General features: G+C 37.0%; 1 protein-coding gene across 13 annotated transcripts in view; it reads left to right on the forward strand.

Annotated features, from left to right (window-relative positions):
- LOC126373756 (kinesin-like protein unc-104) overlaps window positions 1-16,404 on the forward strand; it is a 139,880-nt gene that overhangs the window by 15,888 nt on the left and 107,588 nt on the right. For all 13 annotated transcript variants that reach the window (XM_050020012.1, XM_050020019.1, XM_050020018.1 and 10 more), the window contains exon 2: window positions 241-280. The gene's annotated coding sequence lies outside the window, so the exon portion shown is untranslated. The remainder of the gene's footprint in view (window positions 1-240; window positions 281-16,404) is intronic.

A 16,404-nucleotide genomic window follows, 5' to 3' on the forward strand; every position in this document is an offset into this window, starting at 1 on the left:
TTGGTTTTAAACATGTTTAAAATGAATATTGGATTTGTGTTTGGGATTAACTGTCTGAGAACTGATATTAGGCAGATAAATTACTCAATTGTATAAAAATATTTTTTCTTTATTTTTTTAAAGAACGTCTAGGGCCCTGTGCCGAGGTTTTTCTTGCATCTTCTTACTAGAGCTACCACAGCTCTTTTTTACATAATAGAAAAAAAAGCCGTGACACTAAATGCATTTATTTTGTTACAGATGTTTCCAGCTTAATCCCAACAACAATAGTGCCGTGAAGGTAAGTAATCTCTATTATTTCGCTGCTAAATCTTTTTAAAAAGTATAACTCGAGTAATGAGTTAAAGTAATGGCGGCACGTAATCCCTTAAATAAAGCGACCTTAAGAATTTGGACATAATTTGGGATATAATTCAAGGCTAAAATGGAGTAAACATAATTTAGGCCTTTTAGTAGGATTAAGTAGGTACTGGGCGACTGGGGACCTGACCTTTCGGAGGTAAACAGCTTACACTACTCGGAACAGGTCATCTAATATTAAAGTAAAAAAAGTTTCATCCGCTCCGCTTAAAAAAATATTTTTTGTTTTTCTGTCCTTTTCTCGCAAATATGTTTTTTCCTTAAATATTTAAATAATCGACTCCTGCTGCTGAATAACCACATAAATATATCTACAACTTTTTTTAAAAGAAGCAATATTCCTTTTTCGCATAGACGTGTTTGCGTATATAAAAGTAAGTGCGTCATGTTACGTCCAATAAATAGAAATATGTTTTTTTTTATACACGAGATGCTTGAAGTGACCTGTGTAAACCGCTTGTTTTCGTTTATGTTAATGTATTGCGTTTACTTCTTAAAATGGACCGCAATAACAGTTCATACTCAATGAGGGACTGTCCAGGTTACGTTCCCCAAAAATAATATAGATGGCGTTGTCGACATTTAACGTGATAATGATCTATTTTTTCATTACTCGGATACATAATTATTCAAAAATACAAATTGTATTGGCAGAAGCATACATAAAAATAATTGTTTTTTGTTAGTTGGATCACATTATGTATAGAATCATGTTGCTACCTATATTGCTTCTCTTTATTTTGATCGGGATAATAATTGGTGGAAGTAGTTATTGTGCCTGGGTGCAATAAAAAAGGTCGTCATACCCAAAAACAAAGATAAAAGATGCGTATGTCTGTTATCCATGAAATTAGAAGGTAAAACGAAGGAAAATTTAATATTTATACTTAGAGCAACTATTAGAACACACTCGCTTACCATCCGGTCTCAGGAATATGAAGAAATGATAAAACGTAGAGTTTACGTTCCTTTTGTTAGTACCAGCTTTTCAAAACGTCATCCTTTCTTTTTGCATCCATATCTTTACAATAAGGTTTGCAGAGCTCTGCAGTTCGTAAAAACATTTTCCACGTCCAAGGCTAAGAAAGCGATCGAAATTTGGTTACAAGAGCTAAATTATGACGAAACAGAGGCTCTAATGCCGAAAAACAAAAAAAATAATCTTTACAGTGCCATCTATATTGTGTTTGAGGGACGTAGTCTGGAAATAGCCCGGGATTATTGCCCGGGATAGGAAGCATACTTTACCACGGCATTGCTTTAATTACTGCTAATTGCTACAGGCATCTAAGTCAGTGATTAACCCAGTCGTGAAAGTTTAAAGCCCTCGTTTTTATACTGCGGAGTGGAAGTTTTTGTACTTTGGATTTCATAAATAACGAATCGAGGAAATAATTTGTACATCAAAAGAAATGCTATTTTCACTAGTCTCTTAACTACTAATTTCCACGCAATTCGTTAATGCGTCTGATTTTTAGTTCTAAAGCCCTTAATCATCCTATATGAAAGCGGGTAACGATCTCATCAAAATAAATTACATTCCCTACTTTGACCTAAGCCCAGGACATAAATTAGGGTTGTGACATATTCATTATCCTTTTCCCGCCAAAAGCCTATTTATCTGTCAGGTGTTGCCTAATTGGCTTCCTATTACAACAAAATGGCGCCGCAAGATGGCGATTGTGGCCACCTGCTACATAATATTACATGTTAATAAATTGCCTTTATTGTTCGTAGACAATTTTGAGAACAAGGAGCTTAAAAAATTCAAACAAAAATGAGGAAGAAAGAATTATATTCCGTTACCGTTTAAATAACGCTTAATTTTAGAACAAACTACTTATTTTGATTTCACAAAGCATTATTCAGAATCAGGATCATTTATTCAACGTAATCTGAGGGAGCTTAAAGTAGATATATAATCCACGCAGGGTATTCTTTTTTGTCATACAATAAACTTGTTGAAGATCAATGTAACGTTTTTGAATCTACTATTACACCGACTAAAAAAGTCACCAAACTGCGGAGAAGTTTGTGGTTGACGCATACACTCCTGGTAACCAACGTATAACTAACTTGAAACCGAAGCCTCGGAACTTTCTTAGCATTCTTAAATTACGAACGAGGTTTTAAAAATACTGGTGATACTGTTAGTAGGTATTTTATCGGTCTTCTCTCAGGACATCCTTACGAGTGCCAGGCTTTACTTCCCACCGGCGTTCTGAGGTATTAATTGCACTCGTTCAGTCTCCGGCATTTTACGACACGACCGTGCCACTAGAGACGTAACTTACTACAGTAACTATCGGTACCAACTCTAGATGCTTACAGTACTTACGACTACTGACCAGTATTTGCGCAAGTTATGCACACAGGTTTTACGAGCGTCCTTTTTAAGGTAAAACTGTGTTTAAATTAGCAGCGTCTGTGGTTGTAATGTTTAAACGTTAAAGCTAACCCCTTTGTGGCAAAAGGCAGCTGAAACTGTTTACACGGGCTGGTCATTTCGCGAATTAAAGAAGTATACCGCAGTAGGGCTAAGAGATAGGTACTTGATATTTTGTGTAAGTCATTGGTGCTGATTTCGGTATACACTATCTAGTTTTATATTGTTATACTTGTCGCTTTCTTATCCGCTGAAAACGAAAGGGACGGGTAATCGACAGGCGGAAATTTTATGGAAAACACGTCAATTTTAGGCAGAAATTTAAAAACCCTTCCTTATGTTGGCCAATAACCCGACAGATTAAGATGACAACACACGTCAAACGGGTTGCATATGAGCGAGATGCCTATTTTATTCGCTCGGGTTATTCATTCATATTAACATTAACAGTTGTCAATCATCCATCCCTTTCCTTTTCGGCGGATAAGAAAATGATAGGTATAACTTAAAATAAAATAAGGATGTGTCTGTAGGAATCGCGGCCATTGTCTGTATTAAAACGCTTAAATTATTATAAATGTTGTCGGGTCGTTACTTCAAATTATAACATAAAGTCTACGTCGAGGCTATTAGATTTTGCGCGGAATACCATTTAATACGAGTAATTTCAATCTGGGATGAAGATTCTGTTTCCAATGTCTGCAATTTCCGCCGCAGACTATTCGATTGTCCCGATCGTTATGTACTGTGCTTTTATGTCTCAATAAAAATAACAAAATAAACTTACATTTTGTAAGTCTCAGAAACATAATAAAGATAATGTTCGATTGTACGTACAACAAGTAATGAAAAATTGCAGATCATTTTTCTGTTTTCTCCAAAGGGATATTGTTATAGCAGTAGATTGAAAATCAGTCCCTCAAGATATAACAAAACTTATATGTAACCACTTGACCGTACAGCAAGATGGATTTCGTCTATTTTAAATTATTTATGAATTGATGACTAGTCATTCTCCGTTGGCGATCGGCCATGGCATGTCCCATGTTTATATCATCGTATATACGTTTTATTGTACTTAAACTTCGACACACGAAGTAGACAACCGGCGTTTTGAGGTTATCGAATGTTAAGTTTATTACTCCGCAACACTGTAAGCCGGTTATGAAATATTACGAGCCTCAAGTTTACTTAGTTCCCATGCTGGGCGCCAAATAACTTAATTATACGCGCTTCCACGTAGGTCGGCTTTGCAAAATGTTAATTACAGTGTTGTTCATTAGTAATATAGTTATTTTCGCTTCTATGCTGTTCTGGGAGCAAATAAAAAACATAGAACACGTTCAGCTGCTTGTCTTCCCGGGCATGTCGTAAAAACCGACAGAGGGATTGTGTCCTCTAACATGATGGACTTATGTTATGGGCGATAGGCTGATCCCTTATCACCATAAGGTTCATCATATCCAGCTTACGACATCGTATCAACAGTGGCTGCAAGTTGTCTTTGATTACTTGCGGCTCTGCCCACTCCATTAGGGATTACGGGCGTGAGTTTATGTATGTATGTAATATAGTTATTTTGATGTTTTTTATATCACATACGTCTGGGGTTTGCATAACTCAACATGGCAGTACATTTTTTGTGTGTTTTAATGATTTTCAGAGACTCCCTCTAGAAAAATAAAATACTTATTATTACACAGTAAAATAAGTAATGCTTAGAAAATCAACATATCACGTATTATAACATTTTACATATGAAATTCCATTATTATGCCATGATTTGTAAAACTGCATAAAGCCCCTATTTGGGCGCCAATAAGCGCTCTAGATTACTCAGCGAAGAAGATATCACTGCGTCATATGATAAATCGCTGATATCAGGGGCGTTACGCTATTATACAAAATCCAAACGTTCGGTGAAGACATTAAATAGATGTGTTTTTATTAAGCCTTTTCATTGTTAGTGCTTTTAACTGAGTTGGCTCAAACTCAATAATATCTTTATTCAATTACAATTTGTAACGCCATTTTTTTGTGGTATTCGTCTATAATTACTACAGCTTCTCAATCGGTATAGTTGAGGTAACGTAGCTGCAAAACCTCGGTACAGGGTACTAGACTTTGACCTTGAATTCACTAGTCGTACCACTCTGGTAATCCGAGAAAGTCTACGTCACCGACGCGACTTCAAGGCGCCATAATACCTATTTCTATTCGATTCGTACCGTATATTCGTTGTATAACCTTGAGTTTTTAATGTTTTGAATGTAAAATCTATGGACCGTTTAAAAATACGTATTTTTTAAAATAATATTGCGAATCAAAGTCGTAAAGACTACTTGCAGTTTTTTAGTAATTGGTGCTGATTTCAGTAGACACCTTCTAATTTTAAGTACATGCAATTTTCTTATCCACTGAAAAGAAAAAGGACGGGCAATCGACAGGCTAAAACATATGGAACGTCAATTTTAAGCAGATGCGTGAGCTGGTTATAGTTTATTTCAGTCTTCTTCAGTCATTTTGAAATTATCAGCTGTCAAGCATCTGTCCCTTTCCTTTTCGCCGGATAAGAAAATGACCGGTATAACTCAGGTATATTTCATGTTTTTCTTTACAATGGGCAAAATATTGTATGGTGGTGCACGGAATAGCAGGCGTTTCTCGCAGGTTTGTGGCCAGGTATACTAACCACAAATGGCCGGTGAGCGTTGCTTCCTGTTACAAATGGATTTCTGTGGGTAGTAGGGAGAATTTGGAACGTGTATTACACGATTCGGAATTCATAGCAGGGTTATACCTGCTTTTTTGATGTGACTTACTGTAAGTTTGCCTCATATGGCATTGATTACTTGGCCGAACATATGGGGAGCGTTAAATGATATAATAAATGTTAACCACTTAAACGCTAAGGACAAAACAGCGATAAAATCGTTCGCTTCCGTGGCTTTGTCAGCGATTCTCAGAATTTCAGTAACGATTTCTAAGGCTTCATCATCGTTTCCACAGTCATTTCCTGCCTCGGTGAAACAGCTTCGCTTTTTTTTTTGAATTTGGTCACTCGTTTTAAATTAAAGCTGAGTAATTTGAATTAAGAATAGAAACAACATCTGTTCCAACAAAGTTTTATTAATATTTTTTTTCTGTACACTTTCATTCTGTAGTATAAGTAACTTGTCTTCATAAGCGACGTTATTTACCGTGTGCTCAGTATATGCCGTCATATTTCTAAACTTATAGCTGCGCTGCAAAATGGATATTTAGTTAGACCGCAGAGCGGACGTGACCGACCTACTGACTGTTAGTTTTCTGCTAGGTATTACGTCACTTGAACTTTCTTATTTTAGGTTTAGGTAGCTTTATATGCTACTAACGGGCACCCGCGACTTGATACGCGTGGAGTTAGGGCTTTCGTACTTCCAACCCCCGTTTTACCCCCTTAGGAATTTCGTGAAATCCGTTCTTAGCGGATGTCTACACCTTATAAGGAACCACCTGCCAAATTTTAAGTTTGTACGTGTGTTCTTGTTTTTGAGATTTCGTGATTACCTAATCAGTGAGTGGTATACAGAAGATAGATGAGATAAATTAATCATAGCTTTTCAGATAAATGTTTTGCATGTGCGTTCATAGCCTAGATCTACATTTTCAGAAATGAAGGTACATAAATTGATGATCATTATAAAAAAATAGAAACATCGGATTGTTGGTTTTGTTGTTGTTTTTTGATTGCACGTCTTTCGTATGTATAATTATATCTTGTGTAAATGTGCAATAAAGTTATATTTCTAAAACAAATATATTCGGTCAAGTAAAATTATAAACATTCTATCTAATCTTCTTCTATCGTGTGGGTTGTGAGGTGCAGTACCAACCTCATCAACCCTGGTGTCAGGGTTACTATTGAGCCGCCATAGGCTCCTGACATGGCTCATGTAACGACTACTTACTTATATCAGTAAGTAATAACCGGGACCAACGGCTTAACGTGCCTTCCGAAGCACGGATCATCTTACTTTCGAACAATCTGGAGATCAGCCAGTAATGTCCTAATCAAACTAGGTCTATATAGGTCTAGGTCTATATAATAAGTCCACACCGGGAATCGAACCCGGGACCTCCGGATCGTGAACCCAACGCTTAACCACTGGACCACGGAGGTCGTTATTTTATTCTATCAAGTGAAAGCTATAGTGTAGCGCTGGCATATTTTACAAATGTATTACGTCGCATTGACCGATAAGATAAAAGCAGTACTTTACCAACGACAACTACATAGCGACAGGTCAGGCTAGCGGCATGTCAAGGCTTGTTCTGTTCGTATGAAATGGTTTGCTATTGCGTGCTACACAAACAGTTAAAATACTCGCTATCTCATTTACTCATGTGCTATCTTTGTTGGCCATTTATTAGTGTAATCTTCATCTGATCAATTTTTTTCCTGTGGCTTATCTCGGTTTAGAGCCATGATGCCTCCCATTTTACACCTTTTTTATATGCTTTGTGTTTGTGCGATAAATTATATTAAAATTTAAATTATTTAAACAATTTTTGGCTGTCATTCATTATGCATCGACATGGGTTTGAAACAATCTACTAGGGACAAAACATATCTACTCTATAAAACATTATTGGTTCGTATGAAATCGCGTGCTGGTGGTACTGCCTGCGGGGAGGGCACGGTAACCAGGGTATGCCTCACGTTGATTGGCCGCCGAACGCGACTCGGCGGCGCCAGCGCCCGTATTATCTGGAACCAGGGATTAATTTAGCTATACAGTGTTCCTAGCTCCACTCTATTACTAGCTTGACGTTATAAACCTTTTCATGAATACTAATTTATTCTGTTATGGAAATAGTAACGAAACGCAGTTTAGAGTTGGTTTCAAATACCTTTCTTGATCTTTTGTAGATCACTAAAGCGAGTCCCATGTTGGGCGCCACTTTTGCTTCAACTACATTTACTTAATATTTCAAGTTAAATAGGTATAGCTTAAGTTCAATTAATTGAATTGTCCTTCGTGTTTCCTTTTCGTTACATAATTAAAACAAGATTTCTTTTCACAGTAGAAGAAGGCGTTTCACAAGGCGGTTTAAAATAGCTTTTCCTTGATTACACGTGCGTCTTACAAAGTTGGTGGTGATCCTGTTAAAGCACCTTATTTTATAAAATTTATATTGATTTTTTCCTTTAAAACGAATTCCGGTTGTTGTGCTTATAGTATAAACAAAGGTAACACGTTCCCAAGGCTTCGCGATTGTATTTTGTCGCGCTGAGACGTGACCGGAATTTGGAGGAAATTTTACAAACGTTGAGTACATTCCGGCCATAATTTGTACTAGAGATACGGGAGGCCCGAGTTTCTACGCCTTTGCTGCTTTTAAACCTGTGGACTGTGATAATATAGCCAGCTTTTTGTAGTATCCAATATTCGAGACATAGTTTACATGGAGATAATAACTTTATGGTCTTATAGAAATGCTCTAAGGGGTTAATGTGGATGTAGGACCCTTACTACTCATTGTAATAACAGAGCGTAATAATTCAGTAATGAAATGAGAATGATTTTAACTGATAATCGGACATTCAAGCCACGTTACACGAGTACGTCTAGTGGGAATTACATCGACGCAAATAGAGAATATTAAATATGATGAAAAGCTGGATCCTTTCATTTTCTCTGGATTCCAATAACAACACGAGTAGTCCGTAAGTAGGTTGTGCTATTATTTACAGCAATGAATGTGGAACAACGCAATAATACAGTTTCTGTTATGATTGCGTCGGGAGTTATAACAATGCTTTGGGAATATATACTGGGGTTTGAATTTCTCCTGAACGCATTGGCTTGTGCATTCTTAATGAAGATACACGGCGACCTTCGTGGTCCAGTGGTTGAGCGTTGGGCTCACGATCCGGAGGCCCCGGGTTCGAATCCCGGTGGGGACATATCACAAAAAAATCACTTTGTCATCTCTAGTTTGGTTAGGACATTACAGGCTGATCACCTGATTGTCCAAAAAGTAAGATGATCCGTGTTTCGGAAGGCACGTTAAGCCGTTGGTCCCGGTTACTACTTACTGTGTAAGTAAATAGTCGTTACATGGGTCATGTCAGGGGCCTTTGGCGGCTCAATAATAACCCTGACACCAGGGTTTATGAAGTTGGTAATTCACCTCACAACCCACACGATAGAAGAAGAATGAAGATACAGGGGAGCACACTATACAACTATACAGTCGTATCGATGTTTTGGCCGTTGAATATCTATCTACACACACGTCCTCTTAATACGATAGCGTAGTCTTTATTAAGCACAGCAGAAAGTAACAAAAAATAAACGAAAATAACACACATAGGTGATTTTGTTTACTATTAAGTAAAACAAAAAAAAAATGTTTGTCTTTTAATCAGGGAAACAAAGAGTGTCTCACTATTCTCCATTTATTTTTGTCTCATAAATATTCTTCTTTATCTCTGTTTATCTCCCTCTAGTTTTCTTTTATTCAAGATACATTTGACTTTATTAATATTTAATTCAAAAATGTTCTTTGTGTGCATACAGTTTCATAAGAATATTATTGCAAATCTAGTCAAGAGCAGTCTAGATGATAATGGTTTCCAGAAAATCGATAGATTGTTTATTATTAAATTCAGCGTAGACCATTTTACTTCTTCTATCGTTTGAAATATAAATTCCAAATAGTTTACTATGGTTATGCCATCGAAAAGACGAACAAAAGGATTAAAATCCTCCTTCTTACAAAATGGGGTCCTTTGAGCGAAGCGTGAAGAAGCACCTAGTAGGCCAGTATGGTAGTCGCAACTGATTCGAAACTGACTCATTGCGTTGGTTTTCAGTTGCTACTGCAATTAGGGCTTCTCTATGTTTACCATCAGGCATAGTTGAGCCAACATACTTGGCCAATATATAAAAAAAAATATATTTATCAAAAACGACTAACTTTATTTTCTCATGAAAGATCGAATGTTTCACCTACATAACGTAGTAGACGTACCATTATAAATTCTCCAGGGGGAGAAAAAAAGGAATATTCGGGAATATTCTGGAATGTTCTGGCAAGTGGAGGTGCGTGTGGTGAATAACCGTGGGGATAGCGGCGCGATTTATTGGCGACCAGGACGAATTTGTGGCGCACCTTACTGGTTTGTTTATCTGAGGATGTGGGCTTTTAGTACAATCCTGGGAATGCAGGAAAAAAATATTGGAAGGAGGTTTTTTGAGTGTGCTTCAATCCATAATTAATCTCTAATTGTTGATTCAAGTGGGTAAAACTTAGATCCATTTATTCGAATATTTTATTCGTCATTAGATATGCTTAAAGACTTATGCTGAGCGAGGTCCTTTTATTCCGGACTCCACCGCAGATGATCGGGCCGTCAGTGCGTTGCATTTAGAATACTTAGTTTTATTATTATTGTTTTTATGATTTTGGTTTGGTTTGTTTTTCTTTTTGTTTTGGTATATTTTTTTTTTCTATGTACTTATTGATTTCCGTGTGGTTTCTGTCCTAAATTCTGTCCTAAATCCTAAATCGAAGGAGTCTTAAATTTTATTACGATAAAAAAAAGTAATTTCAATTACTCTCGTTAGTTATGTCGAAAAAACTGCTTTAATTAAAACATGGTACGATGTTTACAAAGTTCGTTGATGTAGTTTTAATTACGTAGCTTGTCAAGTGTCCTGGGTTACCATTACTTTATACGGTGATGTTTTGAAGAGTGTGTGATGTTTTCATACTAAACATGACTCGGATGACGTAGAAATTCTCCTTTAATCGTGGCAAGGACTTCTTTAATATGAATATTGCTGTACGTGTCTAAACATAAGTGTTCACTCATCAACTTGAGAATGAGAAAGAAATACTAATACCACGCCGATCCGTTGGTTAGTTTTGCCATGTCATCGAGTTCATTCATAGCAAATTATTCGTCGTGTTTGTCGTAAATGTTAGTCAAACACAGTGAATTTTCTTACCTGTTAGGCTGTTACATATTTAATTAAAATAGCATTTATTACGGTTAAATGATGATTACAAGGAATATATGTCTGACATATCCTTTTAACATCTCCTTAATACCCTCGGCATTTCTACGCATTAAAACGCAGCGTTTATAGCCAAACGTCGAGAGGTCGCAACTTGTGAAGTCTAGACTGTTGTCTATATAGGATCGTAACTCGTCGAGTATTTACTGTGATGTATGCCTATGTTTTAGTCTGGAGCGCAACATGAATCCTGGCTTTTTGCTCAATTCTCGTCTACTTTCGCTGCGTGTGCTGCGTAAGGAATTATATTTATGTTGCTTGTTAAAAAGTCCATTCCCATGCAATTCATTTAAAAAAGCAATATTGCTATTTGACATTTCTTGACATAGCGCACATACTTTTATATGCGCAAAAGTCATATTGCAATAGTGCTTTTTAGGTGAATTGCTTCCATGTAGCCTTTTTTTTGCCCTGATCATCAAATAAATTAAAAATTGTCCTCGGTGTAACTAAACATATACGTTAATGTAATGCACTTTGAAACCATGTCACATTTACTTTTTTGACAAATTAAACCGTAAGTCTCGTTAAATATCAAATATGATAGTGCGACAGGGTTCTAAAGTGGGTACATGATATTGCTCATGACTGTACGTGTGTAGGTATAGGGAAAAAAGCAGGAAAAACGGCTAATCTCAAAATATTTCCTCAAAATAATGTATTCCATGATATTTGCTCTGCGAAAAATAAAAAGGGGATCAAGATTATGCTGATGAATGTGTTATTTCGGTATAAGTTCCCGTATACAGCACCTCTGCTAAGTTCAGTCTCATCAATCACCCGAAACAGATGGTGGCAAGAAAACTACCCTTATTTCTTACTTGTTTTAGGGTAAACAGGGGGGTTAAAATGGCCACATCGAAGCAATTCATCTAAAAAAGCAATATTGCAATTTGACAGTTGCGCATATAAAATTAAGTGCGCAATGCAAACAAATGTCAAAGAGCAATATTGCGGCTTTTTGGCGGGAGACGGGAACGGGACAGTTGCTTTCTTCATTGAATAATCTAAATAATTAATACGAAGTGGTGTTTTGTGGTTAATGATCGCATTAAGTTAGTCGGAAGACATTCGCGAGTGTTATTATATTGGAGTATTCAATAAACAAAGTGTATCTGCCTATTTTCGCTTCGTGTCAGGAAGCCGCTTCATAACTCAAAAGTTTATGCGGACTTTTGAGTTAATTCGTTTGGGGTTCGGAGTAGGAGTCTACTCCGTGGGTGGGGGCTTAGGTTTCATCATCATCACCTTTCATCATTTCATTAATCATCAAGAAAAAAATACGTCAGACATGGCTGTATGGGCATAGTTCCCTTTGCCTTACCCTTCGGGGAAAACCAAAACCAAGCAATATTGCTTTTTTAGATGAATTGCTTCGATGTGGCTATATTAACCTCCCAGAACTTCTAATGTGTTCGAGAATAGGGCAAGTCTGACTTAGAAGTTACCTATACTGGAGTATTTTCAACAGATTTGAAAGTTTTTCGATCTACTTTGTTTATTTTGTCGCGTCTATACCTGGGTAATATTCTGCGTCTGAAATAAGTTGAGAAAAAACGTAAATAGTATTTACATCAGTTGAGTAAGTAGTCGTTACATGAGTCATGTCAGGAGCCTATGGCGGCTCAGTAGTAACCTTGACACCAGGGTTGATGGGGTTAGTAAACCACCTCACTATCCACACGATAGAAGAAGAAGAATAGTATTTACACAAATGGTGTACAAAAAATATTATCTAATTTAAGTTTTCTAAAGAGTGACTTGAAAGGTTCCAAAAGTGATGATTCAGATTCAGAGCGCAGTACTTGAGAGTAATAATGTTCACTTGTATGTAGAATCGTTCTCTCTATGGCACTGTGCCAATCTTTCTCTGGGGAATGACGTCATCTAGTAATTTTCATGGTTATATTATACGTCTAGTAAACTGTTATAGCTGGATGTTAGATATATGTATAGGTAAATAATTTCGCGCGCTGTTGTAGGGCTCTATAGCCATCAACAGCGATTCAGGAATCTGTGAACTCACTAGTGCTGCATCAATATCTACAATTGTTGTTCTGAACTTGTACTTGAAAGTAATAATGTTGAATGTTCACTTGTATGTAGGATCATTCTCTTTAATGGCACTGTGCCAATCTTTCTCCGGTGAATCACGTCATCCATAGTATTTTTCATTGTTATAGGTATGGCTTTTAAACTCATTGGTGGTTGTGCTATGAACTTTTATTTATTATTGTTACCATTAGATTATGAAAATCCCACCGCAAAACAAAAGCATTCCCTTCTGTTATTTTTCTTGGTCTCGTAATTAATAATGTTCGTACACCTATTGTTAAAAAAATAAGGATTTTTTTATCGAGTCTTTATTTGCACTGTTTGATAAGCTTTAATATAATAGTACTCGATTATATTTTTATTTGTTTGTTTTATATATTTTGAGCCATAACTACATTTCCTTCAGTGAAATGAAAAACTTTAGCTGTCATTGAGTCTTCGCATTAGTAGTAAAGACGTTGTGTGGGCGTACAAGTTCAAAGACTTCTGGGTTTTAATTGCAAATGGGCAATAGATTTCGATCGGCCGTTAATCCAAGGATTGGAATCCAAGCGGGTTCTGTAATTAGAATTCCTCGTTGGAATAAACCTTAATCGAGGTAAGAATGGATGCGGGTGTTAAATTTCGATGTCGCTGGCCTGAGCCCTTGATAGCATGCGTAGTTCCGGTTTAGGTCACCGTGAAGTGCAAGGTTGAAGTTCGACTTATCAAGGATATCGTACTGGTTGATGTGTAATGCGAGTGTATGCGTCAATTGCTCCTTTAGATGACTCAAATACTTATTTGAGTAAACAAACATATATTATTGTTTTGGTTATATATTTTTACAGTATAATCGATTACGCAGCTTATTCAGCAGATTATTCCCTAAAGATCGGAAAGAAGACAACTTAGAAAAACTTATTTTAAATCAAAACTGCCTTTTTCCAACTGGCTGCTTCTCTTTTTCGTAACTCATTCTTCAGATGGGATACACTCCACGTTACTCCACATTTTATAGCAGTTTATCACGAATTTTACCTGGACAGTATGGGCAAATGTCAAAATTTAGGAACACTCAATAGTGCTGCAATCAACCGAGCTTGAGGAGTTCGGTGGCGCAGCGGTAAACGCGCTCGGTCTGCGATTGTTGAAGTTAAGCAACTTTCGCAAAGGCCGGTCATAGGATGGATGACCACAAAAAAAAGTTTTTATCTCGAACTCCTCCGTGCTTCGGAAGGCCGTTGGTCCCGGCTGCATTAGCAGTCGTTAATAACCACCAATCCGCACTGGGCCCGCGTGGTGGTTTAAGGCCCGATCTCCCTATCCATCTATAGGGAAGGCCCGTGCCCCAGCAGTGGGGACGTTAAGGGGCTGATGATGATGATGAATAGTGTTGCCGTCTACATTTGAGCTTCTAGTTTTTATCCTCATTGTTTCAATGTGGCCTTTTTAACCCGCCAGATAAGTAATGTTATGTCTGAGTGCAAACGGACGCTTTTAGTGTCCTGTGGTTTATTCTCTGCTCGTTGCGTGGGTCTGATTGTTTGACGAGGTCAACCTGTGCAGTCTACAGTGAGAGCGTCACCAGACCTTGGCCCTGAATTTGAGCACTTATCAATGTCATTCTATCCTTGGATTCTATCTCATTCATAACAATTTTCGAGAAAATATCATAAGAAACCCCACTTTTGACAAGTCTAGTAAGAATGTAAAATAATGGAGCTCACGACTATATCCCAAATGGGGTAGTCACAGGTATCTCCATAGCAATATAAAAAAGAAATTAAATAATATAAAATGTTGTATGTATAAAGATCGAGATTAAAACGGAAATAATGATACCTATTCTAGGCATTATAGTTATAGGTCTAGTGTTTAATAAATCCCGGTTTTATGTCCATCTTACCGTCCAATAACAGTTCCAAGATCTTTGGTACGTGATCAGAAAATAAAATAGCAACAAATACAATTTTGCAGGACTAAGTACATGAGAAAGTACTTGATTTTTTAAGACATACTTAGCTGGAAAATACTACTTTTTAAAAACATATTCCATCGAACCTTTTAATTCATTACGTCCGGCAACAAATCTGTGGACCAATGGCGTGCGAGCTCTATGGTTGACGCATGCGCGGCCGTGGGCGGCGGGTCGATAGCGCCGTGACGTCACGCGCGCTGACCAATGGCGCCGGTCCGTCGCACGTCAATCGATGTGAACGGTTCCTCTGTTTCCGCGCTTTTCTTTTATTATGAACGGGCGCCATTGTTGACGCATTAAGGGGTGTTATCGATGAATTTCACGGTCATTGAAATGTTCAGGACATTTCTCGCCTTTTGTTAAGGGGTTCGTTGTTTATTTTCGATTGCAATATGGACTGAAGTAGGTTAACTGGTAGATTATACAGGTCAATCATAATCAGCTCAAAGCGAATGTAACCAGACGCGCCAGACCGCGAACGATTTGTCAACGTCATAATTAGTGTCAAACACGATCCTCTCTGTGCTAATTTTGCAAAAATTTACGTTTACGAACTGATATTTGTAATAAAACCCTATATTCATACTTACTCAGATATAAGCCTATAATTATATTAATAATCAGGTCAGGAACTGTCGTTGGTGTCAATTGAATTAAAAACGGATCTCATTTGCATTTTCAGTTTGTAAATTGATTGTGCGCCGTATCTTTCCTTCATTATCACATTTTTAGTCGCCTTCGTAAATAGCTTCTAGTTATTTTTAAGGATTTTTTATACTTACACCTCATGAATTGAAATGTTTTGTATAATAATGAATAAGGACTCGTCGCTTGAGATTCTTTTGAATCCTTAAAAGCTGACATCGGCATTGAAAGCATACGGACGGAAACATGAAATAAAATATTCGAATTTGACGCTAAAAGGGTTGTGTAAATGTATAGTCTGGGAGAGGAAGACGGGACATATCGACGCGATTTCATGTTTCCAATACATCTATGTTCACCTTTGACATTTGGAGGTTTTGCTAAAGGTACCTATGGCATTTCTATAGATGTTTCCTAATGAAATCGAATATTTATTTGATTTGTAAACAAAATACTTGACTGTTCACTGAAAATTGTTCCCCTTATTATTGTGTTAGTGTTCATGCCTTTTGTTCATGTCATTGTACGAATTGGCACATACTCGATCCTTAAGGCCTTTTTTTCGTTCTTTCAAAGTCGTCTCACACACCTACGTAAATGTTCATAGTTTTCAATTTCTTTGAATTGAACCGAAAATAATGTAAGTAATTTAATTTAACTGCCGTTCTTAGAAACAAGGAGTTTTTGTATAAATTTTAATTTTAATGTCATTAAACAAAGATGGCGCTGCCGTCACGTTCATTTCGGCGCGTTGTGGATTTTCAAATAATTAATAGATAACTTAAGATATTTAACCTGTGCCGATCTAAAACTAACAATTGACCATCAATACATAACAGTGAACGTTATCTATTTAATTAGATACGGATATACAGAAAGGTTTGCTAAAGTGATTCAGTGACATAGTGACGCTATCATTTTCAAAATAA

The sequence above is a fragment of the Pectinophora gossypiella genome, chromosome 16, assembly GCF_024362695.1.
Source record: "Pectinophora gossypiella chromosome 16, ilPecGoss1.1, whole genome shotgun sequence".
Taxonomy (NCBI): Eukaryota; Metazoa; Arthropoda; class Insecta; order Lepidoptera; family Gelechiidae; genus Pectinophora; species Pectinophora gossypiella.